The sequence below is a fragment of the Dipodomys merriami genome, unplaced genomic scaffold (genome assembly GCF_024711535.1).
Source record: "Dipodomys merriami isolate MVZ:Mamm:240054 unplaced genomic scaffold, mDipMer1.0.p SCAF_214, whole genome shotgun sequence".
In the NCBI taxonomy this organism is placed as follows: domain Eukaryota; kingdom Metazoa; phylum Chordata; class Mammalia; order Rodentia; family Heteromyidae; genus Dipodomys; species Dipodomys merriami.
The window spans coordinates 735559-763286 of NW_027203538.1; the positions used below are offsets into that span (position 1 = coordinate 735559).

Consider the following 27728-nt stretch of genomic DNA (forward strand, 5'->3'; position numbering starts at 1 on the left):
AGAGAAATAGCTGGTAATATTGGAGAAGAAAGAAAGTGCAAAGTTGAACACTAAAGATAAAGCAATGGCTTTAGAAAAAATAAGTCCTAATTTTTTAGGGTAAAAATGAAGAGAACATTAACTCAGGCTAAGAGATTAATAATAACAATAGCAAAGCTCAATTTACATATTAGGCATACTGAAATGTTAACAATAGCCAACAATTGTAACAATACAACAGTTTGCTGTCCAGTTGTGATGGATCTTTGTTGTTGTCTGTCGTTCACTCTATGTACCCAATTATTGTGCCTTCATCCCCATTGATATTATCATATGAAGATAAAAAACAATGCTTAGCCAGCTCCAGTGGTGCATTCCCTGTAATACTAGCTACTCAGGAAACAGATCTGAGGATCTCGGTTCAAACCCGGCCCAGGCAGGAAAGTCGTAGACACTCATCTCCAATAAACCACTAGAAAACTGGAATTGGTGCTGTGGCTCAAGTGGTAGAGGACTCACCTTGAGCTGAAAAGCTGAGTAAAAGCACCACACCCTGAGTTCCGCAGCACTAATGAAAAAAATTTCAAAAAAAAAGAAAAAGTACAAAGATTGTTTGAGAGTCAATGCCTGAGAGTCAATGATGCAAACATAGTGTTAGGCTACTATTTCCCTGCTGGCAATTCAGATAGGGGATTATGCTTTCAAAGCTAATGGATCAACACCAAGAAAGGTACAAGATTGATTATAGTAACAAAACCAAAAATGGGAAAGGTTATGCCAGGGACAACCTATAACCCTAAAGAGAATATTCTGACAGGATAATACTTATAGTGAATTGAATATTAATAATGTGCTCTTGAAATCCAATTTATATACATATATATATGTATATATATATATATACATATATATATGTGTGTGTGTGTATGATTATGTCTATGATAATTTTTAGATCATTCTCAAAAACGGCATTGAGTTATTAAATTATATATCAGAATACCACATCATTTTATAATAAAAAGGCATAAATGATATTTAAAATAAAGATAAGAGAAATAGAGTGGAAGAAGAGCTCAGGGACAGATCTTCTACTCTGAGTTCAAGTCCAGCAATGACAGACAAACAACAAGAACAACAACATCGGAAGGATAAATTAGTATGGAAAATGGACTTGGGAGGAAGTGACCTCGGAGCCTAGGATGTTTGTTGATTCACAGTCAGGTGATAATCGACAGTCAGGTGATTGATGGTCTGATTAAGGCAGGTGATGGGAAAGCTGGGAGGGGCTGGTCTGTGGGCAGACTTAACCCTGATCACAACTCAAGCAAGAGGTAATTCTTGTCATCTCAGCTTTGTGCAACGTGTGAATCAGAAGATCTCAGTCCAGGAGAGCCTAAGCATAAACACAATTTTCTATTCCAAAAGTAAAAGCAAACACAGAAGAGGACATGGCTTAAGCGGTAAAGTACCAGTCCACCATCAGGCCTGACAAATTCCAAATTAATGAAGACCCACAAGATACAATGGATGATTCCACGAATGTGTGCTAGAGTCCAGTGGAAAAGTAATAAACTCATAGTCCCAATATAAAGCATACACAGAAGTAAAAAACAAAACAAAACAAAATAAAACAAACACAATAAACTTTTCCAACCCTGGACAAACCTAAGTTCCACCTAATCCAAATAACCTAACCAAATTGCATGTCCTGGAAAGAGGAAGTAAAAGGTGGGGTTGGCAGGATGTAAATTCCAACTCCTATTGATATGTAAATCAGCTTCCCTAAACAACCAATCAGAGACACTTTCTTTCATGGGCCCACCCTCTTTCAGTATAAATAGAGTGGAAGTCTGAGACTCAGGCATTGCTGAAGATCCCTCAGCAGGAGGAGGCCATTTGGAGCTTGGATACTCCAGGTGAGGATAAGAGTGGGAGAATCTACTCCTCTTTTAATTCTTCTCTCCTTGGTTTGGTGTTGTTGTTGGTGGTGGTGTTTTGTCGGTTGTGGGGATTGAACCCAGTGGTAGGGCAGTGTTGCTGGGCCTGTTTGTGCTCAAGACTGGGCACTATCCCTGGGTCACTTTGTGGTCAAGGCTAGTGCTTTACCACTTGAGTCATAGTCCACTTGTGATTTTGGAGTGGTAAATAGGAAATAAGAGTCTGTGTCAGGGGGACTTTGGTGCCCAGGTCAGCTTCAAAGCTTGATCTCATATCCGTCTCTTGGGTAGCTAGGTTTTTAGGGGTGAGTCACCAGCACCTCATTAGATTCTAGGAATGATGGACCCTGACATTGCCCAGGCCTTCCAGAAGGAACTGAGCTGTGCCATCTATGTGAATACTTTCATAGAGCCAGTCACCCTAGAGTGCGGGCACAGTTTTTGTCGACCTTGTCTCTGCCTGTGCTGGGAAGAGACTCCAGCCAGGTGCCCTGGATGCAAGGGACCCTGCCAGCAGACAAACCTGAAAACCAACGTGGTTCTGAGGAGCCTGGTGGCCATTGCCAGAAGAGCCAGCCTCAGGCGGTTCCTGAGCTCTGAGGAATACATGTGTGGGACACACAGAGAGACCAAGCAGATGTTCTGTGAGATAGACAGGGCCCTGCTTTGTAGGAGCTGTTCCATGTCTCAGGAGCACAGGGCTCACAAACACCATCCCATAGAAAGGGCTGCTGAAGAACAGAGGGAGTTGATTTCAAAGCAGATGCATGCTGTATGGGAAAAGACTCAAGATAACCAGCACAATTTACAGGAGAAGAGGAGACTCATCAACCAATGGATTTGTTATGTGAATCTATACGGAGACATGACTAAGGATGTTTTTAGAATGCTGCAGCTTGGTGTCCAGGAGGAGGAAAGACACCATTCCCAGCTACTGATCAATGAAGGAAGAGCCATGTTACAGCAACTCAGAGAAAGGGAAACCCAAATGCTTCCGAAGAAGCATCAGCTCAGGAATATGTTTCAGGAGCTGATCAAAACATACCAGAAGCCAGATGTGGAACTGCTTCAGGATGTAGAGTTGACCCTAGAAAGCTGTGAGTCAGTGTTGGTCTTCATGCCACTTCCTCTGAGGCCACAGCTCAGTGCCCCTCCCATGCCTGGAATGAGAGAGAAGCTCAGTCAGTTCCGGATGGAGATTGCCTTCAATGAAGTTGTGGGGAATCAAGATCCTGGGAGCAGTGTTAGACACGACCATCAATATGCAGTTTTGAATTCTGAAGACTCCCTCCAATTCACTGCTTTTGGATGCCAAGTCCTCAGCTCTGGGAAACATTACTGGGAGGTTAGTGTGGATGAGTCTTCAACCTGGGCCTTGGGAGTTGTTAGGGATTCTGTCATAAGGAGCAACCTCAGTGAATCTCAGGATGTTTTCCTCCTTTTGTTTGTGAAAGAGAACACACTTTACACCCTTTTTACCACCTTCCCATTGCTGTCTCAATATGTAGAGAAGCCTCTGGGCCGGGTTGGTGTGTTTCTTGATCTTGATGATGGCAGTGTGAGTTTTTGGAATGTGGCTAAGAGTTCCCTTATCTGGAGATATGCCAATGGCTCTATCCGATTTCCTGTCAGGCCCCTTTTTTCCAGTGGTATCCCGGTGTCCTAAGTGAAGCAACTCTCTATGTGTTGGGAACTCTACGGCAGAGAACCTTTCTCAAATGAAGCAAACCACTAATACTGTACTAATTTAAATTTCTTGGTGCCGTAACCCCATTTTTTTCATGAAATAAGGTGGTAACAATAAAATGTAAAAACCAGTATTAAATGAAGATAAGATAAAGTAGCAACAATGCAACAAGAGAGCAAATAAATATTTTAAAATTGTTATAAAAATAAACCCATGCAAAACTGAATCCCCAGTGATGGCTTTTCACCCTGAAAGCAGTTGGAGTCCAGAATAACAACAACAAAAAAAAACATTGAATGCAGTGGGCACTGTTGTTTTACCAGTAATCCTTGCTACTCAGCAGGCTGAGTTCTGAGGATAATGCATAGCCAGGACGAACAGAAAAATCCAAGTGACTCTTATCTCCAATTAACCACCAAAGTGGAGTTGTGGTCACGTGGTAGATAAAAACAATTCCCAAGAGAACAGTGCTCATGCCCTATGTTCAAGCCTCAGGAACAGCTAGTACAAAAAAAACATTACTAGTTTCAGTGACACAAAGTTCTAGAGCAGCCTTTCTATTACTAGGTCCTGTTATCCATCCTGGGAGGAAAAAAACAAACACCTCTCTCCTAGAGCATAGGGGTCTTTACACTTTCTATTTGATTGGATTCTTTAACTTTCAGTACCAATTCCTAAATAAGGGGAAAAAATGTATACTCAGACAAAGAGCTGGTAATAATGGAGAAGACTGAAAATGCATGGTTGAACACTAAAGATGAAGGCCTGTCTTTAAATAGAAGAAATAAATCATCCTTTTGGGGGTAAAAATGAGCAGAAAGATTCATAATAATAACTATGGCAGGGCTGGGAAGGTGGCTCAGTGGTAGAGCACTTGCCTTGCATGCCTGTGGCCCTGGGTTCGATTCCTCAGCACCACATAAGCAAAAATAAAAAAAGCCGGAAGGCGCTGTGGCTCAAGTGGTAGAGTGCTAGCCTTGAGCAGAAGAGCTGAGGGACAGCGTCCAGGCCCAGAATTCAGGCCCTATAACCGGCCCCCCCCTAAAAAAACATAACTATGGCAAAGCTTAATTTATATATTAGGCATACTGAGAGGTTAACAAGAACCACCACTTGTAACAATATAGCAGGATGCTTTGCATATGTGATGGCTCTTTTTTGGATAATTAATTGTAGTTCTTTGATCCCCTGTGGCATTGTCATATGGAGTTAAAAAATGTTTTCTTTTTTGTTTCCCTTTCACTCTGTATATTTAATTGTTGTGTGTTCATCCCTTCTGTAATTATCTTATTGATGGGGAAAAGCTACTAACTTGAGATTCAATGATATGAATGTAGGGTTAGACTGCTACGTCCCTGTTGGCAATTCAGATATAGGAGAATTTGCTTTCAAAGCTCATGGTTCAACAAACAGGAACAGATAAGGTTCAAGATTGATTCATAGTAATAAATCCTGGAATGGGAAAGCTTATGTCATCGATACTACAGAACTTACTACTCTAAAAATAATATCCTAGATAATTTTCTAAACTTTAAAGCGAATAGAGTATTAATAATGTGCTCTTATAAAAAACACACACACACACACACACACACACACACGAGCATTAGTAGGTTCTCTTATCAGTTTATCATATATATTAATTTACCATTTCATTTTAATATAAGCTTAGTCATATATGGTGTTTATTAGCCTTTTTCTCCAACATAAAGCTCAAGGACATTGCATAGATCCTTAGTTTAAGATCCTGGTCTGTTTCAGGAAAGAAATTAGAATGGATAAGTCACAATAGAAAATAGTCGTGGAGAAAGTAACCTCAGATTCAAGGATCCTTTTCTGACGCACAGTTAAGTGATGGACAGTCAGGTGATTACTGGGTTCAGGCTGGTGAAGGAGATGGGTGTAGGGGGTAGGCTTCCTGCAGACCTAACAATAATCACATCCCATCCAATAGCTAGTCAAGTTGGCATATGTCTGTCATCTCAGCTATATACAAAGTTAGAATAGGAAGATCTCAGTGCAGGAAAGCCTAAGGATTAAAACAAGATCATACTACAAAAATAAACTAAAAATGGTATGTTGTATACAGTTCTGGTACTGTACTGTTGAATTCATACGATTTGCTTAAATTCTGCCAACCAATTTACTTAACAATAAATCTTTATAACAATGCAATGATGTTGGTCCAGTTTATCAATTTAGAAAACCATAGGCAGGTGTTAATAAACATAAGGTGGTGCTGAGTTTACTAGAAGAATGTTTGTGTGGTCATGTTTCACTGTATAAATGTTAGTATAATGAATTCAGTGCAGTCTTTATCTTCCCACACGTGATTTTTTTAGGGTGACCTCACCTTCCTATTATAGGATTAAAAGTAGTGTTTGTGACTTTAACCACTTTTGGTAGTTTTTGATTGTTGTCCTTTGCACTGTTCTTTTTATTTTTCTCTCATTTCTGGGAAAAAAGATAAATTACTTGCTGTAATCATGCTGTATTTCCCTGGCTTATACATTTAAATTTCTATTGTTTATTTCTGTGAAATCGATGTTACATTCTGACATCATTTTGATATTTTATCTAATAATACAAACATATACTATTCCATCTTTCTGCAATAATATCTTTGCATTAGTAATTAGTAATTTCCTGGATACTGTGTTGTTTATTTCAGAATTTCATGATTATTTTTACTACTGGCATAATTAATGCCATTGACAAAAGAACTCAATAAATTAGATGTAGTCAAAATTTTCTACCTTATATATCTTGAAGCACGAACAAACCTAATTTATTCTTGTTTGGGTTATAAATTTGTGGCGTATATTGTTATACATCTATAGTTTATTTTTATTATATTTTATTTATCTATTCATTATTTGTTTTTGTTTAATTAATTTATTTATTTTATTTGATAGTTTTGAAAATATTTTATTTGAATAGTTGAAGAAAGGAGTTGCCATTCAATGAAGTAGTTAGTGAATATAATGCATCTTGATCACTTTAATCCCTTTTTAACATTTCCACTCATCTCTCCAAACCGCTTATTCTCTGATTTTTTCTTAATTTTGTGGAATATGCATTGAGGTTTTTTTTTTTTTTTTACTTGCTCCTGCTTTCCACCAATTTGCTATATTCTATGTCTACTTTCATGGTAGAACACTTTAATTTTATGCCTAGCAGGAGAGACTGTTCAATTCCCAAATTCCAGAACATTTATTTATTTTTACCTTTGTTAGTTAAAGATTATCTAGTATTCCATTTAAAAATCATTTTATGTGTAATTGAAATATGTTATATTTGTTAACTTAATTCTATAAAATTTAGGGATTCTTTGTATTTTGAAAGTATATTCGATCATTATCACCTTGGAATACTCTCAAATATTCATCATTCACAAGGAAATTTTATACCTGTCTGCAGCTCTTCTGAATTCTCCTTAGACTTCCAACCCCAAAGAAACTAATGTTATGTCTCATTTTGATAATTCCAAAATTTCATGAAAATCAAATCATTTTATGTGTTATTTTGTGTCTGGTTCTTTCTATCTAGCCTGTTGTCAGTGTTTCCACTAATATCAATTCTCCATTTCTCTTTTTTACTTGAAAATGGGCTATTTCGTGAGTATATGTTTTGTGATCTGTTTTACTATTGGTCAGCCTGAAATTTTTTTTTCAATTATTTTGCTGTCATAGATAATGTTGCTGTGATGATACACAAGTATTTAACTTAAGTGTATAAAAAATATAGGCAAACTTTCTAGACTGTACAAAGTTTCTAGGCTGTTTGGTGTTTCTGTAACTAACTTTGTGAGGAACTTTTACACACTAATTTCCAAGATGAATGTGCTATTTTACAATGTATGAGAGCTTTGATTTCTTTACGTCCTTGTCAAACCTACTAATGCACATCTTCTTTAACCCATTCTGGTGAGTATCAAATGACATATCATTTCTATTTTATAAGTGATTTTACATGTGCTAATGCTATTAACCTCCTTTTGTCTGTTTGCACATTGTTCGATTAAGAAATTTCAAGTCAAATTCTTTGTCCATTAATTGAGTTACTGGTCCATTTTTTCCCTTGTTCTCCAATTCTTTTCTTTTGGAATAGGAATGCTTACAACATGTTATTATATATTGAAAATAGGGTGCTCCTCATCCTAACTGTCATCCTCTTCCTCCTCTTCTTCTTTCTCTTCTTTCTCCTTCTTGTTCCTCTTTCTCTACTTCTTTTTTCTCCTCTTCCTCTTCTTCCTTCCTCTTACTCTACCTGTCTGGCTCCTCTTCTTCTTCTTCTCTTCCTCTCTTCTTCTTTCTTGTACCAAAGCTTCATACTGTCCTAGTAAGCACTCTACCACTTAAAACTGGACCATTATAGTTTGTTTCTCACATAGAATCTATTTCTTTTACTCAGGCTTCCCTAGAATTGTGGTCCTCCTGTCTTCAGTCTGAGTAGATTTAATTAAAGGCATGTGCCTTTATATTTGGCATATAATTGGTTTTGCTTTTTTTAAAAAAATATTATTTACTTTTTTTGTTGTTGGTCATGGGGCCTGAACTTGGCCTGGGCACAGTCCCTCAGCATTTCAGCTCAAGCTATCACTTTACCACTTGAGCCACAGTGCCCATTCCAGCTTTTTCTGCTTATGTGGTGCTGAGGAATTGAACCCAGGGCCTCATGCATACAAGGCAAGCACTCTACCACTGAGCCACCTTTCCAGCCCTATTTTGCTTTATTTTCATGGCAACTCTCAAATAAAAATTTTCTTTAAGTCTCTGTGGACATTTTGAACCTGGAATTTTGAATGATGTTGGAAGTCAAAGCTACAAAGAGTTTTGGAGAGAGGCAATGCATTCTGTTACCTCTCCTTTTATGCTAGTGTCAGAAGATGAATGTAGGCCTTTTGGAAACAAAAATGGAACGTTTTTGGATCAGGAGATGTGTTTGGGTGCTGTGTTCAAATGAAATGGTTAAGTCATATTGTCACTTTGATTGTATTGAAAAATATGCAGGAAAGCAATACCATACTCAACTAGGTGTATGGGGGACTAAGTTCCCAGAGAAGTTTAGCGAAGTGGAAAACTGTCGCTACCGCCTCGACCAGCAAGGAAGACGCGACACCAGACTCTTCTCTCTGCAGTTTATTCAGGACCTTTTAGTAATCTTCTGATCCCCACCCTGGGGAGCAATCCCCACAGCCTTAAGTACCCGCTGGGTAGCCAACACTGATATGCCACGTGGGAACCACCAATAGGTTCAGGTATGTGGAAGCAAGGCAGATACTTTGCCTTAGCCATGTAAGGAGTTGTTTACCATGAGAGCACTCGCCATCGGGAAGGCGGAGGGCGGAAGCCGGCGCCACCTTCCAGGTGCGGCCTCTCGCAGCTCTCTACAGTTCCCCCTTTTTTGTTTAAAGAACACAGATGAGAACAGAGGTCTGATCCCTGTTGTGCAATGCAAGGACTGCATACAAGCCTTCTCCCAGAGGGTACCTTCTCTAGGAATGACTCAGCCTGTCCATTGATTCGTTTTGTTTTTCACAAGGACGGGAAAAGGCGAATCGAACCCGTGTGCAATCAAACATGCTCTCCTCGAGGGCAAAACTCATGCCTCTCGACTGCAGTACTTTGGCTTTGCAATCTGTGTTCATTGTTTTAGGGTGGCAAGCCACGCTTGGGGGGACTGACCTGCTCCATTGACTGTAAAGGCTTGGATAATCATGGCTGCACTGTGACGCTGAGAACCTCTAATTTGGCAAATGCACCACAGACATACCAAGGAGGCTAACACCAGAAGGCCTGTCAGGGCTCCTAAACCCGCCCATTCCTTAAGATGATTCATAGCAGCGGAGATCCATGAAGATAACCCCTCCGCCAATCCGGCATCCACTCGGGTCGAGTTCACCATGACGATGGCAACCCTGAGCTGTTCCATCAGGCTGTCGAACTCCCCAGTTCAATTACCTAAAAGATAACTAGACAACTGTTTAGACAAATTTGCAGCGTTTTTTAAATAGGTTTTTTCCTGGGCCTGAACTCTGGGCCTGGGCGTTGTCCCTCAGCTCTTCAGCTCAAGACTAGCGCCCCACCACTTGAGCCACAGCGCCACTTCCGGCTTTTTTCTCTTCTTTTTGCTTATATGGTACTGGGGAATCGAACCCAGGTCCTTATGCATGCAAGGCAAGCACTCTACCACTGAGCCACCTTACCAGCCCCATTCTCCTGGGTTAATTGCACCACAGCAGCAGCTAATCCAGCATTAGTTAGTGGTCTGCCCAGCTCTCTGCAAACTTTCATCCATGCTTCTAGTCCCCTATTCTTATATGGGGTTATGGCGGCTCTGCATTCCTTAGTGCACTGCTCGTAAACAAGCTGTTTAATTAATGGCATGGCTGCGTCTGGGTCACCAAAAATTCTGCCAGCGGCCTCGACCATACGGGCAACAAAGTCCGAAAACGGCTCCATAGAGCCCTCGCCTTTATTTGGTAAGGCCTTCCATGCCTTTATGCCAATTTTATTGATTTGTTCATAAACTTGAACCGGGTAGCCTATCTGCTGATTGGCGAATCTCCCCTGTCCAAGCAGCATATCTCTGTCCCAAGCTGGGTTTCCCCCAGCCTGATTGGCCGCAGCCTCTTCACTAGCAAATTCAATCAAAAAGCCCTTCCAATCTAAATACTTACCTGGGCTCAAACAAGCTCGTGCGAGCCCACTCCAATCACTGGGTGTCATGCAATGTCTGTTTAGGGCCTCCACCTGGGCTACAGTAAAGGAGGCTGTGATTCCGTATGTCCTCACAGACTCAGCTAAATATTTTATAACCTTAAAATCTAAGGGTTCATGATACCGCTGTCCCTGTGGATCCTGAAATATTGGACAGGCTAGATGTAACTCGGTTCTGACAGCTTTCCACATGCCTGGGCTGAAAGAACAGCCAGGGCTGCCACTTCCGGGGTCCTCCACATAGAGCGGAGGGGCCGAAGGTATGGGGTGTTGCACGGAGGGCGTGCATTCGTCTTTATCTGGGTCCTCTCTCTACTTCCCTTTCCTCCTCTTTCTTATCTTTGTTTTTTCTATTTGTTCTATGAGTGATTGTAGTTCCTCTGAGTCTGTAGACTCAGAGGTCTCTAGTTCGGCAAAATCGGGGTATAAACCCCCCTGCTCTCCTCCTTTTTGCTGTCTGCCCTTTCCGATCTTTCTTCCTGCAGCATTTCTAGGGCGGCCTGACCATTCTCTACCACCTCACTGCAACGCTATTCCTCGAGACAGCCTCTTATCAGTTTCCATATTGGCCTCACTCTGCTCTTAAGCGTTCCTTGTTCAGAGGCAAAATCTACGTCCCTCCCTAGTTTCTCCCAAGAGGCCACTGTGAGGCTTCCGGAGACAGCGAACCACGGGGCAACGATGTCACATTCATTCAAAAATCTCTCTAAAGTACTCTTTTTTATTTTTAACTTTTTTGAGTGCAGTAGCTCATTGAGAGCCAAAAAAATTGGGCGCGAAGAAGAAGCGCCCATGTATTAAACATTTAAAGCTGGTAAACAAACTTTTACTTTCACTTTTGGCTACTCTACTGACTAGCCCCGGGTTCTCGCTCTTTCCCTATCTACCAAGAAGAGCAAAAATCCCCCCCCCCCCCCGCTCTTATCGCGGATTCCCCTTTTACCTGGGAACTTACTCCCAGCTCTTGTTGCGGATTCCCCTTTTACCTGGGGACTTACCCCCGCTTTTGTCAGCGGATTCCCCTTTTACCTGGGGACTTACCCTCGCCTTTGTCGCGGATTCCCCTTTTACCTGGGAACTTACCGGTCACCACCCTGAACACAGAGAGTTCTGAGTCCTCGTTGGGGTTATGGCTGAGTTCCCCGTACGGGCCGCCACGTGTCGCTACCGCCCGACCAGCAAGGAAGATGCGACACCAGACTCTTCTCTCTGCAGTTTATTCAGGACCTTTTAGTAATCTTCTGACCCCCACCCCGGGGAGCAATCCCCACAGCCTTAAGTACCCGCTGGGTAGCCAACCCTGATATGCCACGTGGGAACCACCAATACGTTCAGGTACGCAGAAGCAAGCCAAATTCTTTGCCTTAGCCATGTAAGGAGTTGTTTACCATGAGAGCACTCGCCATTGGGAAGGCGGAGGGCGGAAGCCGGCGCCACCTTCCAGGTGCGGCCTCTCACAGCTCTCTATAGAAAACTCATGCTGATTGTGTACTATCCTCAAGTCTGAGAACTTAGAATCAAAGGAGGGAAAATGAGAAACACACTTATTCAAGAGTTCTCTCTCTGCTCACAAATCACCATAATGTGTTACTTATTTCCTTGTCTTGGCCATTTTCTCTCAACCAATATCAACTAAAACTAAACCATGAAGCAACATAGCCTTCCCTTCTTTAACTGGTTTTGCATAGGTTATTTCTCAGTGATGAGAGTCTAACACATTGCTGAATTTAAAAATTGATTAATAAACTACTTGAACTAAGTGATTAGAATTTACTTAGTTACAGTGATGAAAATTGACATGCAATTTTAGAGAATAATGACTGCCACAGTTGTGCATCAAAACTTTGTGAGGATAGAAATTTATAATAAATTACTCGGAGGAATTTTCTGGGAATAAAATTATTGCCATGTTTTTTAAAACAGAAAAGGTAGGAATAATTTTGAGAATCTAATTTAAGTCCACTTGTTGAACTTTGAGAAAACAAGGACAAAGCTATTTTAATTAGAAAAAGTGTGTTATCTATTAAAGCTATATCAAAAGCTTTTTTAAATGAAATTCATGTAAATAGGATCTCAGATCAAAAGACACCAATTAAGAGCTTTAGTATTCATACAAGTATGAGATAATTAGGACTAAGTCTAATGCTGTTAGTATAAATAGGAAGAGATGAGAAATTGATATAAAGAACACAGAAGGAATACAAAATTTTTATTTTCATCTTTATCAAAATCTATTTTTTATATTTATGTACTATATATTCTATATTAACATCTATATGCGTGTGTACACACACACACACACACACACACACACACATATATATATATATATATATATATATATATATATATATATATATATGCATTCACAAGCCTCATGAGTGACAAAAAAGCAACCAACAAAAAAAACATGAGGAATATAGTGAAAAAAAACATGAATTCAGATATCAAAATTGGTTTGGTGGGGTCAAGGGGAAAGACTAGACAAATGAAGAGGAAAAGGGGAAGAAAATGCAGGCAAGAGTCTAGTGTATAGCCTACAAAACAGAAGGGGATGGTAGAAGAAAGACTGGTGACAGTGTTTAAAGAGGTAACACTGATCAAGGCATGTTGTGTTCGTAAGCTGCTTTGTTAACTGCCAATGCCTTTGTCCAATTACTTAATGATAAGAATAAAAAAAACACAATAAATTACAACTTTTAGCCAGTTACCTGTGGCTCATAACTATAAATCTAGCTAATCAGGCAGCTGATATTTTGAAGCCAGTCCTAGTAGGAAAGTCCTTAAGATGGTTATCTCCAATTAACAAGTATAAAGCCGGAAGTGGAATTTTGGCTTAAGTATTTGACCACCAGTATCAAGTGGAAAATCCAAGAGAGAGCATGAGGTCCTGAGTTCAAACCCTGGGGCTGCTCCCCCCATGTAACACTTAAGTAAAAATCTATTTAGACAAAATATTTAAGGATAAATTTGCATTTTTTATGAGAAAGGCTGACAATTGATATTACTTCTCTAAATTCTGTAAGCAATCATTTGTTAAGGCTAGTTGGTATTTTAATTAATGAGTTGAAATTTTGAGGTTAGAATTTTATAAACCTACACAATACTGGATTATGTAGGAATGACTCCATTTCAATTTCTTTCCTTTCTTTTTCTTATTTATTTTTTGTTTATTGTATATTCATTTATTGACATGTCTTAGGGCTGGAAGTCTGGGCCTGGGCTCTGTGTCTGAGCTCTATTACTTGAGACACAGCTCCATTTCCGGCTTTTTTGATGGTTCCTTCGAGATAAGAGTATCATAATAGATTTTCTTGCTAAGGCTGGCTTTGAACCTCTATTCCCAAATCTCAGCCTCCTGAGATAGCGAGAATTACAGGCATGTGCAACCAGTACCTGTCTTTCAATTTCAATTAGTAAAAATATTAAATGGTAGAGTGGTAAAGTATCGCAGTAAAAATCTTAAATTTATTTTGAAAATTTCTTTATATAATCTTATTTCTTAAGATGAAATACTTCACATTTTAAGTAATTTGTTGTAGGTTAAATCAGATTATTCAAATCATGTTTCTATCCTTTAATGTTATAGATTACTATCTAATTATGAATTTAGATGATCAGCAAAGCTTATTAGATATTCAAGTAACTATTCTCTGTATGTTGTATGTTTTTCTTAGTTTGTTACAAATATATGGTATAATTCACTACATTTTATTCAAATGAGTTTTGTTGGCATATAATTAAAAATAACCTATAATAAAGTCACTACAAAGAAGGCAACTCTGCTGCACAAATGCAATATTGTGTGATAAAGAACATAAGGTGCGCACAATCAAACCAGTAAGAAGTTAAACATATATATTAGAGTGTGTGTTTGTGTGTGTTTACATATGTAATTTTTTAAAATAAAATTTTTATTGTGAAAATACTGTAGAAAGGGGTTACAATCACATGAGCAAGGTAATGAGTACATTTCTTATCAAGCACTATTGCCTCCACCTTTGTTTGTTTTTCCTCTATCATCCTTTCCCTCATATCTCCACAACTACATTTCCCCCTACTCTCTACCCCCTGCTCATTACCATTCACCCCTCCACAAAAAAACAGTTTGTTTTTTTCCTTCCCCTCCATAAATTATACCAACATCAAATACAGTGAAAATAGGGATTATACCATGGGGGAAGGACAGACAAATCAACAAAAAAATCACCCTATAACTATGTTAGAAACAATAGCAAGAAAGAGAAACCACTTGAGTCCTTATCTTGGGGTTTGTTTTGTCTAACATCAAGCTATCTGATCTTTTCTGCTTGTTTCAGCCATTTCAAATAAGGGAAACCATGGAACCTATGTTTCTTTGGGCCTGGCTTACTTCACTTAATATAAGTTTTTCCAAGACTTTCCATTTCCTAACAAATGGGGAAATGTCATTCTTTCTGATGGAGGCATAAAACACATTGTGTATATATACCACATTTTCTTGATCCATTCATCTACTGAGGGACATCTGGGTTGGTTCCATATCTTAGCTATGGTAAATACTGCTGCAATAAACATAGTTGTGCTGGTTGCTTTAGTGTGGTCTTGTTTGTGATCATTTGGGGAAATACCCAAAAGTGGGATTGCTTGTTCATAGGGGAGCTCTTTGTGGAGTCTTTTGAGGAACCTCCATACTAATGAAAGACCCTAGCCCCCTAGGATAGTTTCGTCAACGGGAGGGCGCCCCAGAAAACTCAGACTCCAGGCAGGGAGATGCAAAAAGCAAGAGGAGTTTATTTGACGTTTGCGCAAACGGACTCTCTGTCCCGAGCAGACAGGGAGCCCTGAGCAGCGGTTACAAGACTTCTTTTAAAGGCAAAAACCACAAGATTAATGCATAACACAAAGCATCCCATGATTGGTACATTTAAAGGTCATCATATACGCCAACAATCACTTTGCGGGAAATTTTGTAACACTCTTTGTAAAATGACTGGCCCATGGTTGTTTTAAGGGGAGTTTACATGGTTACAGGCCTATGATTGGTTGACATTTGGCTTAGCTTGTGGTCTTGCCAGGTGGTCGTTATCTCAAGGTCTTGTCTGAGGAATTTCTAAATGGGAACTGAGGAACACATACTGTCTGTTCTTTATCTACGACCACTGACCTTGTCCTGGGGCCGGCATCTGGTCCCTGAAACTTCTTAACTCATTTCTGGGAAGGGAAGGGTCAATGCTAGCGTAAGCAAGTTTACAGAAGCAGAATCAGCAGTTAGCAAGTTAGTAATGGTAATGGTCAATTTTTAATCTTTCATTTTCCCCACTTTTTCTCTGGACTAATTTTAATCTTAAAATTTAGGGTGTCTCTATATTATTTTGTGGGGTGTCAGTTGTTCTCAGTGCTTGGTAATGAGACCTCAGAACTAATAGACGGACTGCGCTGAATTTTTTTCTTTTACAAAAGACATCAGTCTGTTGAGTATACAAGGTCCTATTGTAACAAAAGTAACAGTACCAGAGCCCCTTACAGTTTTTTTTTACCAGTCCTGCCTCTGTGTATCACAGTTAAATTAATTTTATACCAGCTGTACTTGTAAGCTCCAATTTTAAGACATACTCATACCATTTGCAACATACTTATACCATTTGCGACATACTCATACCCTTTGCTACATACTTAAACTTTCTGAGGTTTGTCTTCTTTCCCTTCTTTTTTTTTTCAAACAATTAAAGACAATCCTTACTTTTTAAATCCTTTCTTATCTAAAGGGGATACCAATTTTCCCCAATTCCCTTCCCAAGGCTTTTTTTACTATCCCCCTCTCCTTTATAATTCCTTTTCCAAGGCTTTCTTTACTAACCCCCTCTCCTTTACAATTTTCATTGATAACACACTCAGGTTATTACCATACCAGAGCCAAACTAGGCTGTGACCATAGAGTGGATTTTCAGTCACTATGCACTGAAGTGCCTGAGACAAGCAAGCCAGTGATATCCTTGTCCTCCATATCCACTGTGGGAAGACAGGGTTTCTGGATATCACCCAAAAGAATTTCCCACAAGATCTTAGATTTAGCAGCGGTCAACCAGGAAGCAGACTCAGGTGATGGAATCAGGCAGGAGTTTTTCCAGGTGGCTGTCAGGCCGTCGTTGAACTTTACCCATTAGCGTATGCAGCAGCAGCAACAACCGCAGCAGCAGCAGCAGGATCTCTCAGTGGCTCCAAGGGACTGTCACACCTCATGCTGGGCTGTAAATTCCTACACAGACTGGTTAAGGATACATTGCATAGGCTTGGCAGGCTTTGATCCTGCTGATTTTTAAGATCTTTAAACAATAGTCCAGGACAATTTACCAAAATCACAACTTTTTACTAACCAGATATTTTTGTAAATAGACACAGGAGGCTAGAAGGCTTAGTCTTGTAACCATCTCTGACAGATGCAGTCTCCACACCTTGAACACCTACAACAGTTAAGACTATTTTTTATGCCATCTATTTTGCCTCATTTTTTTAAAACTGACTCTGGACCCTTGATCTTAAAAAGGGGATAGAAGGGCGAAGGTCCATCTTCTGTAACTTCTTCAAGCTGACTTCAGGGGCGTTGATCTTACCTAGCCAGGAACCTATAACCTTAGACTATTTTACAAAGAGGCCATCAGGGTTAGATGTCATTAAGAACAATATTTAACTTTTGACAACTGCACAGACCTTTTCTCCAGCTACAGCAGTATAGCTTGTGTAGCACTCTGGTTTGTAAAAGCATTTTCCTAGATGGCTTAGGAATGTGATCTCTAGTGATCCCAAATAATGCCTAAGTTACCTTTGCAGGCCTTTAGACAGATATCAAATAGAAACACACTCTCAGGTTTACAAACTTTTTCGTGAGCAGATGAACTTCATGTAACTAGTGTCAGCTCAATTAGAGCTTTTGGCACATAAAGGGGTTGAGATTTAAACTATCCTCCACATTTTATAACATTGGTTTTTACTATCACAGAGGACTGGCAAGTTCCTGTCCCTTACAAGGTAGATAGTCATGGACATTTGGCATGCTTACAAACTCTTTTTATGACCTCCCGGCTCTGACCAGTTTTTAAGGGCCACGCACAAATGACTCTAGGATCTGACATTTCTGCCAACCAAGCAGTGGCTTAATGCCTCTGGATGCTCCTCCATCGCTTTTGTCCCAGGAGTGTCTTCTTCACATTGGGATAAATGCCTCATTGACATTTCCCTTTAGCTGGTCGCTAGATTTGAACTCGGGGCCTGAGCACTGTCCCTCAGCTCTCCAGCTCAAGGCTAGCACTCTGCCACTATGAGTCCCAGACTCCGGGCTTGAAAGCTGTCCCCTAACTCTTCAGTCCAGGGCTAGTACTCTCCCACTGTGAGTCTCTAGCTTGGGGCTTGAGTACTGTCCCCTGACTCTTTAGTCCAGGGCTAGTACTCTGCTGGCTGAATAGAGGTGACAGTCTCACAGGAACCTTTTTCTGCCCGGGCTGGCTTTGAACCAGTTTGCAGATCAGTGAGTCTTATAAAAGGCCATTTTACTCCAATTAAAAGCAACAAAGTGGTGAACATAGAAGTAGCTTTTAAACATGCTCTTACCTGAAACTTGTTAAGAGCCAAAGTTACACCTGACAAACTTTTAAGAATCCTTTGTGCTTTGCTCTGGGCTTGCTGGAAACTTAAAACCTATAAGTGCAAACTAGAATAGCAATCATTTTGATAATCCTATTTTTTTTCCTTCTTTGTGCACATTGAGGCCAATGTCAAGAACAATTTTACATTTAAACTTTATATCCAAAAATCCATTTTTAATTAATTTTTTTAAAACCTCTTACTTGCATTTTGAAAAGATCCCTTGAAATCTTGAGGTCAAATGTCACTCATTGCCTCTTAGTTGCTTGTTTTAAAACAGACACACATTAAGATTTTTAAACTCAAATGACAATTTTTCCTTAATGCGAAAATAACAGTCACCATCACTATACCACGAAGCTAGACTTTACACCTTTATAACTTTTAAAAACATCCTAATTGTAAAACATTAAAAGCAAGTCACATTATACATATAACTTTTTAACCCTCTTTTTAAGGCCTTTCTAATTTTTAATGTTAACACATCCAAGGGAAAGTTTTAGCAATACTAATCAGATTATCACATCAGTCATTTTAACCATCATGTTTTCAGTGTCTATCTGCAGGGAAAAGAGAGAACAAAGATGGGCCACTCAGCCCCTTCTATGGAATGGCCACACACCCAATCCGACTCTTTAGGGTTAGATGAACTGCGTTTGTGCCAGCTTGTCCTCTTTCACCATGCGTGGACTCCTCCCAGGGCCTGTCCCACCATGCATGGCCAGCTGAACTGCACTTTTACTTGTTTGCCCCTTACCCCTAAAGACAGGTCTTCTGTTGGCTTTTAGTTTTTCCTTTTTTTATATCTTGGTTCTCGAATGAAATACACAGTTTTTAGACAGACAGAACAGGTAACATCTTTGACAGTATTAAACTAACCTTTACATTTAAATTTTTAATATTTATCCCAAATTTTAGCCAAGGGAACCAGATCCCAAACAGCCAATGCATTTTGTTAAGCCAGATATCTTGATTACAGTATAAACAGTCTTATGTATTTTAAAACATTAGTTTTTAAAATACCATATTTTCTAATTTGCAAGTTAAAGAATCTTTAAAAAGCCATTTAAAACAATGTGAAGATTTTTTTAGAATTTTTGGTAATGTTCAAACCTCTTAACCTTTTGAATTTTAAATTTAAACTCACCCAATTGTTACAGCATGCTGACAATTTTTATCTTTGAACACGTTCACAGACACACACACAAAACACTCACACAGATCTTAAAGCACCCAAAAAATCAAAATCAGTCATACATACACCTTTTAAAGTTTTTAAACAAAAATTTAAGACAGTATTTCTTTTATTTTTCCAGAGCTTGTTTGTCTAGCAAGGCAATTCACTAATTAGTCTTTTGAATCCCTTCTGTTGGAGGAGGGCTGGGGGAGGGGGTCACCTGAAACTAAACTGGCCAGATTTTTTAATCTAATTTTAGACAAGAGCACTTTACAAGTTGTTACATTGTCAGGACTAGCTGAAAAAGTCCAAACCAGGCACACAGCCTTCTACACTCTCCCTGCTGGCAGCCTCCACAAGGAGAAAATGCAGCCTGAGGCTTGAAGGGAACCAAACTAGCCCAGTAACCTTCCATGCCTCAGGGGGGAGGGTGGGCATAGCAGGTCTGTGACCTAGCCCAGCTGGAACTTTTATTTCCCCAGAGATGTTCAAATAAATAACAAAAACACAGACAAACACAAAAACCAAGGATCCACATTTAAAACTGGTACCAATTCTAAAACAGAACTAGACAAGAACTGAAGGCTGAGTTGGGGACTAATGGGCCCCAGTTTATCCATACCAGAACTCTGTGCTGTTCTTATTCAGCAAGCTGAATCCAGAGTCCACTGGGTGAGCCTGCCACACTCACCCAGAACTTCCCTACCCCAGAAAACATAAAACAAACACACTAAAGTTAACAAGACAAACATGTGGCCACAAAGACAAAATCAGGTCTCAGTGAATGAGGTGATATCTCACCACCATTCACTTACCAGGGAACTCAACACCCCTACTCACCTCCGGAGGATTTTTCTCTTAGATTCCTGCAGACGTTGACCCAGGGGCCTTCCAAGGCGGAGGAGAATTGCCAGTCATCTTGGGGCAAGGAAAGAAGTCTCTAGTGGCCGTCCCCTCAGACTGACAGGTTCTCCCCCACGCTCAGACCCCCCCCCCCGAGCCAAGGCCCAAGGCTGAGATCTAACTGGGGCCACTTGCAGATGGTCAGTGGCAATTTCATAATTGACAAACAAGCAAGTTACAAAAGCAAAACCAGCGGTTTTTGTTTTTAAACTAACTAGGACAAGGTCTCAGGTGTCCTAGGAGTGGACTCACTTGTTGACCCAACTCTATAGAGAATACAAAACACACATTAAAGACAAGTAACACTAAACAGAGACAGACAGAACCAGAAGCCGCGCAGCAACGGAGTACAGATGAGGAAGGAATTACAGATGGGAGTGGCCGGCCTCGCCTTAACTCCCCAGAACAGAGAGACACTCGGATCTCTTCCTTCCTCCAGTCGACCCTGGAGCAGGACTCCAGGGCGGGACCAGGGTACTGGGGACGTCTGCTTTTCCCTCTGGCCCAAATACAGACGACCCTGGAGCAGGACTCCAGGGCAGGACTAGGGTACTGGGCACATCTGCTTTTCCCTCTAGTCCAAATACAGATTTGGATCCCAGAACATAAAACGAAAATGACAAACATGAAAGACAAGAGCTCTATCTTACCTCCTGCCGGTCTTGGAATCTGGGGTTTGGGGGAGCCTGGTTCCCGGCCAATGCACCAAATGAAAGACCCTAGTCCCCTAAGATAATTTCGTCAACAGGAGGGCACCCCAGAAAACTCAGACTCCAGGCCGGGAGATGCAAAAAGCAAGAGGAGTTTATTTGACGCTTGCGCAAACGGACTCTCTGACCCGAGCAGACAGGGAGCCCCGAGCAGCGGTTACAAGCCTTCTTTTAAAGGCAAAAACCACAAGATTAATGCATAACACAAAGCATCCCATGATTGGTCCATTTAAAGGTCATCATATACGCCAACAATCACTTTGCCATGCGGGAAATTTTGTAACACTCTTTGTAAAATGACTGGCCCATGGTTGGTTTAAGGGGGGTTTACATGGTTACAGGCCTATGATTGGTTGACATTTGGCTTAGCTTGTGGTCTTGCCAGGTGGTCGTTATCTCAAGGTCCTGTCTGAGGAATTTCTAAATGGGAACTGAGGAACACGTACTCTCTGTTCTTTATCTACGACCACTGACCTTGTCCTGGGGCCAGCATCTGGTCCCTGAAACTTCTTAACTCATTTCTGGGAAGGGAAGGGTCAATGCTAGTGTAAGCAAGTTTACAGAAGCAGAATCAGCAGTTAGCAAGTTAGTAATGGTAATGGTCAATTTTTAATCTTTCACTATTTTGAAAGTAGCTGAACAAGTTTACATTCCTATCAATAGTGCAGTAGGGTTCCATTCTGGCCACATCCCCTTCAGCATCTGTTGTTATTAGAGTTCATAAGTATAGCTATTCTAACTGGGGTGAGGTGGTATCTCAGTGTTGCTTTGATTTGCATTTCTTTTATGGCTAGGGAGGTTGAGCATTTCTTTATGTGTCTATTGGTGATCCTTCTTTCCTCCTCAGAGAAGTTTATCTTTAAGTCTTTAGCCCATTTATTTATTGGGCAGTTGTTTCTTTGAGGATTTGTTTTTGGGGGATTTAATTTTTTGAATTCCAGGTATATTTTAAGTATGAGACCCTTGTCCGTTGTATGGCTAGTGAAGATCTTCTCCCAATCCGTGGGCTTTCTATTGATCTTCTAGCTATGTCCTTTGCCATGCAGAAGCTCTGCAATTTTATGCAATCCCATTTGTCCAACCTTTCCTTGATTTGTTGTGTTTCTGGGTCTCTATGGTATAACCCATGCTTTCACTGAATTTGATGTTGGTATAATTTGTGGAGGGGAAGGGCAAAAACAAATCGTTTAAGTAAGGATACAGGTGGACACATTGCAACAATAAGATGTACAAGTCATTATTTCAGAAAAACAAAGAACAACTTTGGTAGGGGATGGAGGGGAGGATCAGATGGAGAAGGTGGGTGGAGTATGGGAAGGAATGGGAAGGGGAAAAAAAGAGGAGGGAACAATGCTTGATAAGAAATATACTCGTTATCTTGACCTTATAATTGTAACTCTTCTGTATGGTATTCTCACAATAAAAAAAATTCGGCCTATGCCAAAGAGAGGTAGGATTTATCCTATTCTGTCCTGTAATGTTTTCAGAGTGCCTGCTTTGACTCTGAGTTCTTTGATCCATTTGGAGTTGATTCTGGTGCAGGGTGATATATAAGGATCTAGCTTTAGTTTTCTACACGGGATTAACCAATTTTGCCAGCATCATTTACTGAAGAGGCTCCCTTGTGGAAGATTAGATGGCTATAGGTATGTGGTTTCATTTCTGGGTTTTCAGTTCTATTCCATTGGTCTTATGGTCTGTTCTTGTGCCAGTACCAAGCTGTTTTTATTACTATGGCTTTGTAGTAAAGTTTGAAATTTGGTATTGACATTCCTCCAGCACTGTTCTTTCTGTTAAGGATCACTCTTGCTATTCGGGGTACTTCATTGTACCCTAGGAATTTTTGGATTGCCTCTTCTATTTCCTTGATGAATGAGGTTGGAATATAATAAGTATCGCATTGAATTTGTAGATAGCCTTGGGAAGTATTGCCATTTTCACGATGTTGATCCTTCCAATTCAGGAGCATTTGAGGTTTTTCCACTTTCTAAGTACTTTTTTGATTTCCTTTTTCACGTTTTTAAGGTTTTCATCATAGTGTTCCTTCACTTCTTTGGTTAAGTTAATTCCTAGGTATTTTATTTTTGGTGGGGTATTATGAATGGAGTTGCTTTCCTGATTTCAGCTACACTTTTCTCATTGTTGACATACAGAAAAGTCATTGATTTTTGAGGGTTAATTGTATACCCTGCTCCTCTGCCAAATTTTTGATTCAGCTTGAGTAATTTGGGAGTGGAGTCCATGGGATTCTTTAAATACAAGATCAGGTCATCTGCAAAGAGGGAGAGTTTTACTTCAGGTTTAACTATTTGGATCCCTTTTATGTTTACATCTTATTGCTGTTGCTAGGCATTCTAATACTAAATTGAAGAGAAGTGGAGAGAGTGAACATCCTTGTCTCATTCCTGAGTTTATAGGAAATGATGTTGGTTTTTCACCACTGAGTATAATGCTGGCTTTAGGTTTGTCATATACAGCCTTTATTGTATTGAGGAATGTTCCCTGGATTCGTAGTTTTTCCAGAATCTTCATCATAAAGGGGTGTTGGATCTTGCCAAATGCCTTTTCTGCATCTATTGGGATAATCATATGGTTCTTTTCCTTGCTTTTGTTGATGTGATGAATTATATTAATTCATTCACATTTATTGAACCAGCTTTGTATCCCTGAAATGAATTGTGTTTGATTGTGGTGTATGATTTTTTGGATGAATTATTGAAGTCGATTGGCCAGAATTTTGTTCATCATGAAATGAATCTATAGTTCTTTTTCTTTTATGAGTCCATGCCTGGTTTTGGGATGAGAGCTATGATGGCTTCATAGAATGTGTTTGGTAGTGAACTTTCTCTTTCAATTTCAGTGAAGATTTGGAGGAGTATTGGTGTGAGTTCTGCTTTGAAGGCCTTGTAGAATTCTGCTGTAAATCCATCCAGTCCTGGGCTTTTCTTAGATAGGAGGTCTCTTATTGCTCCTTCTATTTCAGTGCTTGATATGGACCTCTTAAGTTGGTTTAACTCATCTTGGTTTAGTTTTGGCATGTCGATCTTTGCTAGGAAATCTTCTATTTCTTCCAGATTCTCAAACTTATTATTATAAAGGTTTGAGAAATATTCCCTTATAATTTCTGGATCTTGGTTGTTTCTGTGGTGATGTTTCTAATTCTCATCTCTGAGTTTGTTTATTTGGGTGTGTTCTCTTCTTTCTCTGATAAGATTTGCTAAAGGTCTCTCAATTTTGTTAATTTTTTGGAAGAACCAGTTCTTTGTTTTGTTGATTATATGTTTTTTTTGGATCCTAATTCATTTAATTCAGATTTAATTTTAACTATTTCTTTTCATCTGCCAGATTGGGGTTTAGCTTGCTGTTCTTTTCAAGGAGGTTCAGATGTCTCATTAAATTATTGGTTTCAGATTTCTCAATTTGTTGATGTAGGAACTCAGAGATAAGTTTTGCCTCTGAATACTGCCTTTGCTGTGTCCCAGAGGAGGTGCTAATTTGTGTGTTCATTTTTGTTGAATGTCATGAACATTTGAATTTCCTTACTAATCTCTTCTATGGCCCACTGTTGATTCAACAGTGTGTTTTTCAGTGTTCTCGTGTTACCGGGCTTGTTGTTTGAGAGAATGCAGGGAGATCTGCTTTGAGTATCACAAAAGAGGGAGATGGCTGTTTCCTCTCATTTGGAGATGCTGTGTTGAGGCTAGGTTCTGGGTAGGGTTGAGAATTTTCAGCAAATAGTAGCCTTTCCCTTAGAGGCTAGTTCCTGAGACACACAGAGCCCAGTGTAGATCCATTCTCCGGGTTTATATTTACTGAGTTTCAGGTGTTTGTCTAGGCTGCTGTAGGGAGGAGCAGCCTCTGGCTCTGTTTACCCAGTGAAGAAAGTCATTCCTCTGGTGGTGGAGCCTGCTCTGCCTGGGCTGGGTGACTTTCCCCTGGGTGGAGCTGAGCCTGGCAGGTTAGGTCAGGTTCCTGTGACCTTCTAATGGCTCCAATTGTATTATTCCAAGGCCTAGGTTGGAGCTAGCTGCTCTTCTGGCTTTGTCAGTATCAAAGATGGAGATCTTCTCCAGTGGTCGGAGAGGAGCTGCCTTCCCATCGTGGTCTGTGAGAAGGAGTGAGGATGTCAGTGTTCTACTCAAGCCAGAGTCTTGGTTCCTTGGAAGTCCCTGGTCTGCAATCTGCAGGATGAAGATTTCTGCTCTTTGTCAGTTCTTACTGGTGTTGAGTAGAATCCACTGGCAAGCTGCCTTAGAAATGAACTTCCTATCTTATTTATGGAACTATAAAGCCTCTGTGCATCACCTTTACAATAAAATTAAATTAAATTTTAAAAAAAGAAAGAAAATCACACACAGTGGAGCCTTACTTCAGAGGGACAAAGATAAAGACTTTATCAAAATCTTCTATATTTTTGCAAGCAACAATTAAATGGAAGAGAATCTTTAAAGTATGGTAGAAAGACATAACAAAATAGAGCAAAACTAAAACAGAAACAGACAAGTTTAGAATCCCTTATTCAACAAAATTATTATGAGAAGAAAACATGTTGGGCGATACAAGAACAATAACAAAAAAAAAAGTGATAATTTTTTTTTCTTTTTCAGTCGTAGGGCTTGAACTCTAGGCCTGGTTACTATCACTGAGCTCTTCAGCTAAAGGCTAGAACACTACCACTAGAGCCACAGCACCACTTCTGTACTTTTTTTTTTTTTTTTTTTTTTTTACTGTTTATGTGGTGCTGAGGAATCTAACCCAGGGCCTCATGCATTCCAGGCAAGCACTCTACCACTCTGAGTCACCTTCCCAGCCTCAAAAGTGAGTGAATTTTGTCCTTTTTCTTCCCACATTCATCCATCAAAGTTCTTCAGAAGGAACAAAGAAAGGAATCATCTTAAATGTCTTCCAAGATGATCTTGGTAATTCTAATCACTTTTGATGAAATGGCATTATTTAGTGTAACACAATTCAATGAATGCACAATCTTGGTATTAGTGACCTCTTCTGGAGAGATCATGTGTAAACAAATCTCAATCCCTAATAGGCTGGAAAAGCTCATGACCAACAACTTTCGTCTCCAGAATCCCACTCCCAGTTAGTCTTTTAGATGAGGCTGATTGTCTGTTGCTCACCTTAGAGTCTCATTATCAAATTTGAACCATGAAGCCTTGTATTTGCCCTGGTTACTCTCCTCGAATTCACTGGTTAGAATCCTAGCTTAGGCCATTCTTGATCATCCTTGTCTATAATTTTCACAAGTTCACAGTTGGAGAGTATTCACCATGTTTAAGCCTGCAAATTAGACTCTGCCTTTCCAGTATAAAATTACAAATTTGTTTCTTTTCACTTGTTGTCATAAATTTCTTATAAGGACCCATATAATTGTCATCCCTGGATAAAAGAGTCCATCAACGATGAGGAGAGGACTCTGGAGGTAGTTAGGATCTTAAAATATTAAAAATAGCATTTTTGCTTAGATGCCTTTCTGAGTAAATCTAATTTAAAATAAACTAAGTATGAAACTGGGCACTGGTGGCTCATACCTGTAGTCCTAGCTGCTCAGGATGCTGAGATCTCAGATCATGACTCAATTTCCACACAGGCAAGTAAGTCTGTAAGACTCTTATCTTCAATTACACAACAGCAACAACAATGAAAAGCAGGAAGTAGAGATGTGGCTGCAATGGTAAAGCACTTGTCCTGAGCATAAACTCTAAGGAACAATAACACTTAATCCCTGAGTTCAAGCCCCATTACTGAAATAACTAGATTAGTAAATAAAATAATTTATTAATGAATGAAATATAGCTACTCTGTGGCTGTACATTTAAGAGAAAATTTTCTAAACATTCCAGAGCGAACATGAGATGAAATAAAGTCATGTATATTGATGTTTGGTTTGGTTATCAATGCCATGAGAATATATCAAAGAGTTTGATCCAGAATAAATGAGTATATAGAATGAACTCTATTATTCCTGACAACTGAGATGACAGTTTGAATATCTGGTGAATGTACTCATGTATTGATTCTTATCTAAATGACAAGTGTTCACTTTTCAAAAAGGAAGATGAAGATGAGAAATTTTTAATTGGATATGAGAGCAGAACATATTTTGGGAAGTTGGCACACAAAATATCAATCAATAGACTCTCTGCTAAAGACAGTTTCCTTAGGACAATAAAATATATGTAGGGGTATCAGAGTAACAAATAAAATACATCATTCAGTTTAGAGAACTTGTGAAAGGATTAAAAAGATGTTTAGGTTTCCATAGAGATATTTTTTAAAAATTATTTGTGGCTTGGACAGTTTTATTTATTTTTTATTAATAAGTTTTATTATTGTGAAAATACCATACAGAGGGGTTACAATTACATGAGCAAGGTAATGAGGACATTTCTTATCAAGCATTGTTGCCTCCTCCTTTGTTTCCCCTTCCTATCCCTGCCCTCCTATCTCCCCCTCCTCCCAGTTGTAAAGTTCACTTTTCAACAAAGCATCTTGTATATTTCTTTGTTGTAATGCATCCACCTATATCCCTATTTAAACAATTTGTCCTTCCCCCTCCCCTCCACAAATTATACCAACATCAACTACTGTGAAAACTGGGTTATACTGTGGGGGAGGGACACACAAAGCAACAACAACAAAAACAACAAGTACAAAAAATATTACCCATGGGCTGGAAAGGTGGCTCAGTGGTAGAGTGCTTGCGTTGCATACAGGAAGCCCTGGGTTCAATTCCTCAGTACTACATAAACAGAGAAAGCTGGAAGTGGCACTGTGGCTCAATTAGTAGAGCGCTAGCCTTGAGCTGAAGAGCTCAGAGACAATGCCCAGGCCCAGAGTTCAGGCCCCACAACCAACAAAAACAATCATTTTATAAATACGTTAGAAATGATAACAAGAAAGAAAAACCACTTGATTCCTTATCTTGACGTGCATTTTGCCTAACTTCAACTTATCTGACCGTTTCTGCTTGACTAAGAC

At 39.7% G+C, this 27728-nt stretch overlaps 1 pseudogene; it reads left to right on the top strand.

Moving 5' to 3' along the window:
• Positions 1-2256: 2256 nt before the first annotated feature.
• On the top strand, positions 2257-3582 carry LOC138834411 (tripartite motif-containing protein 43 pseudogene; annotated as a pseudogene).
• Positions 3583-27728: the final 24146 nt, after the last annotated feature.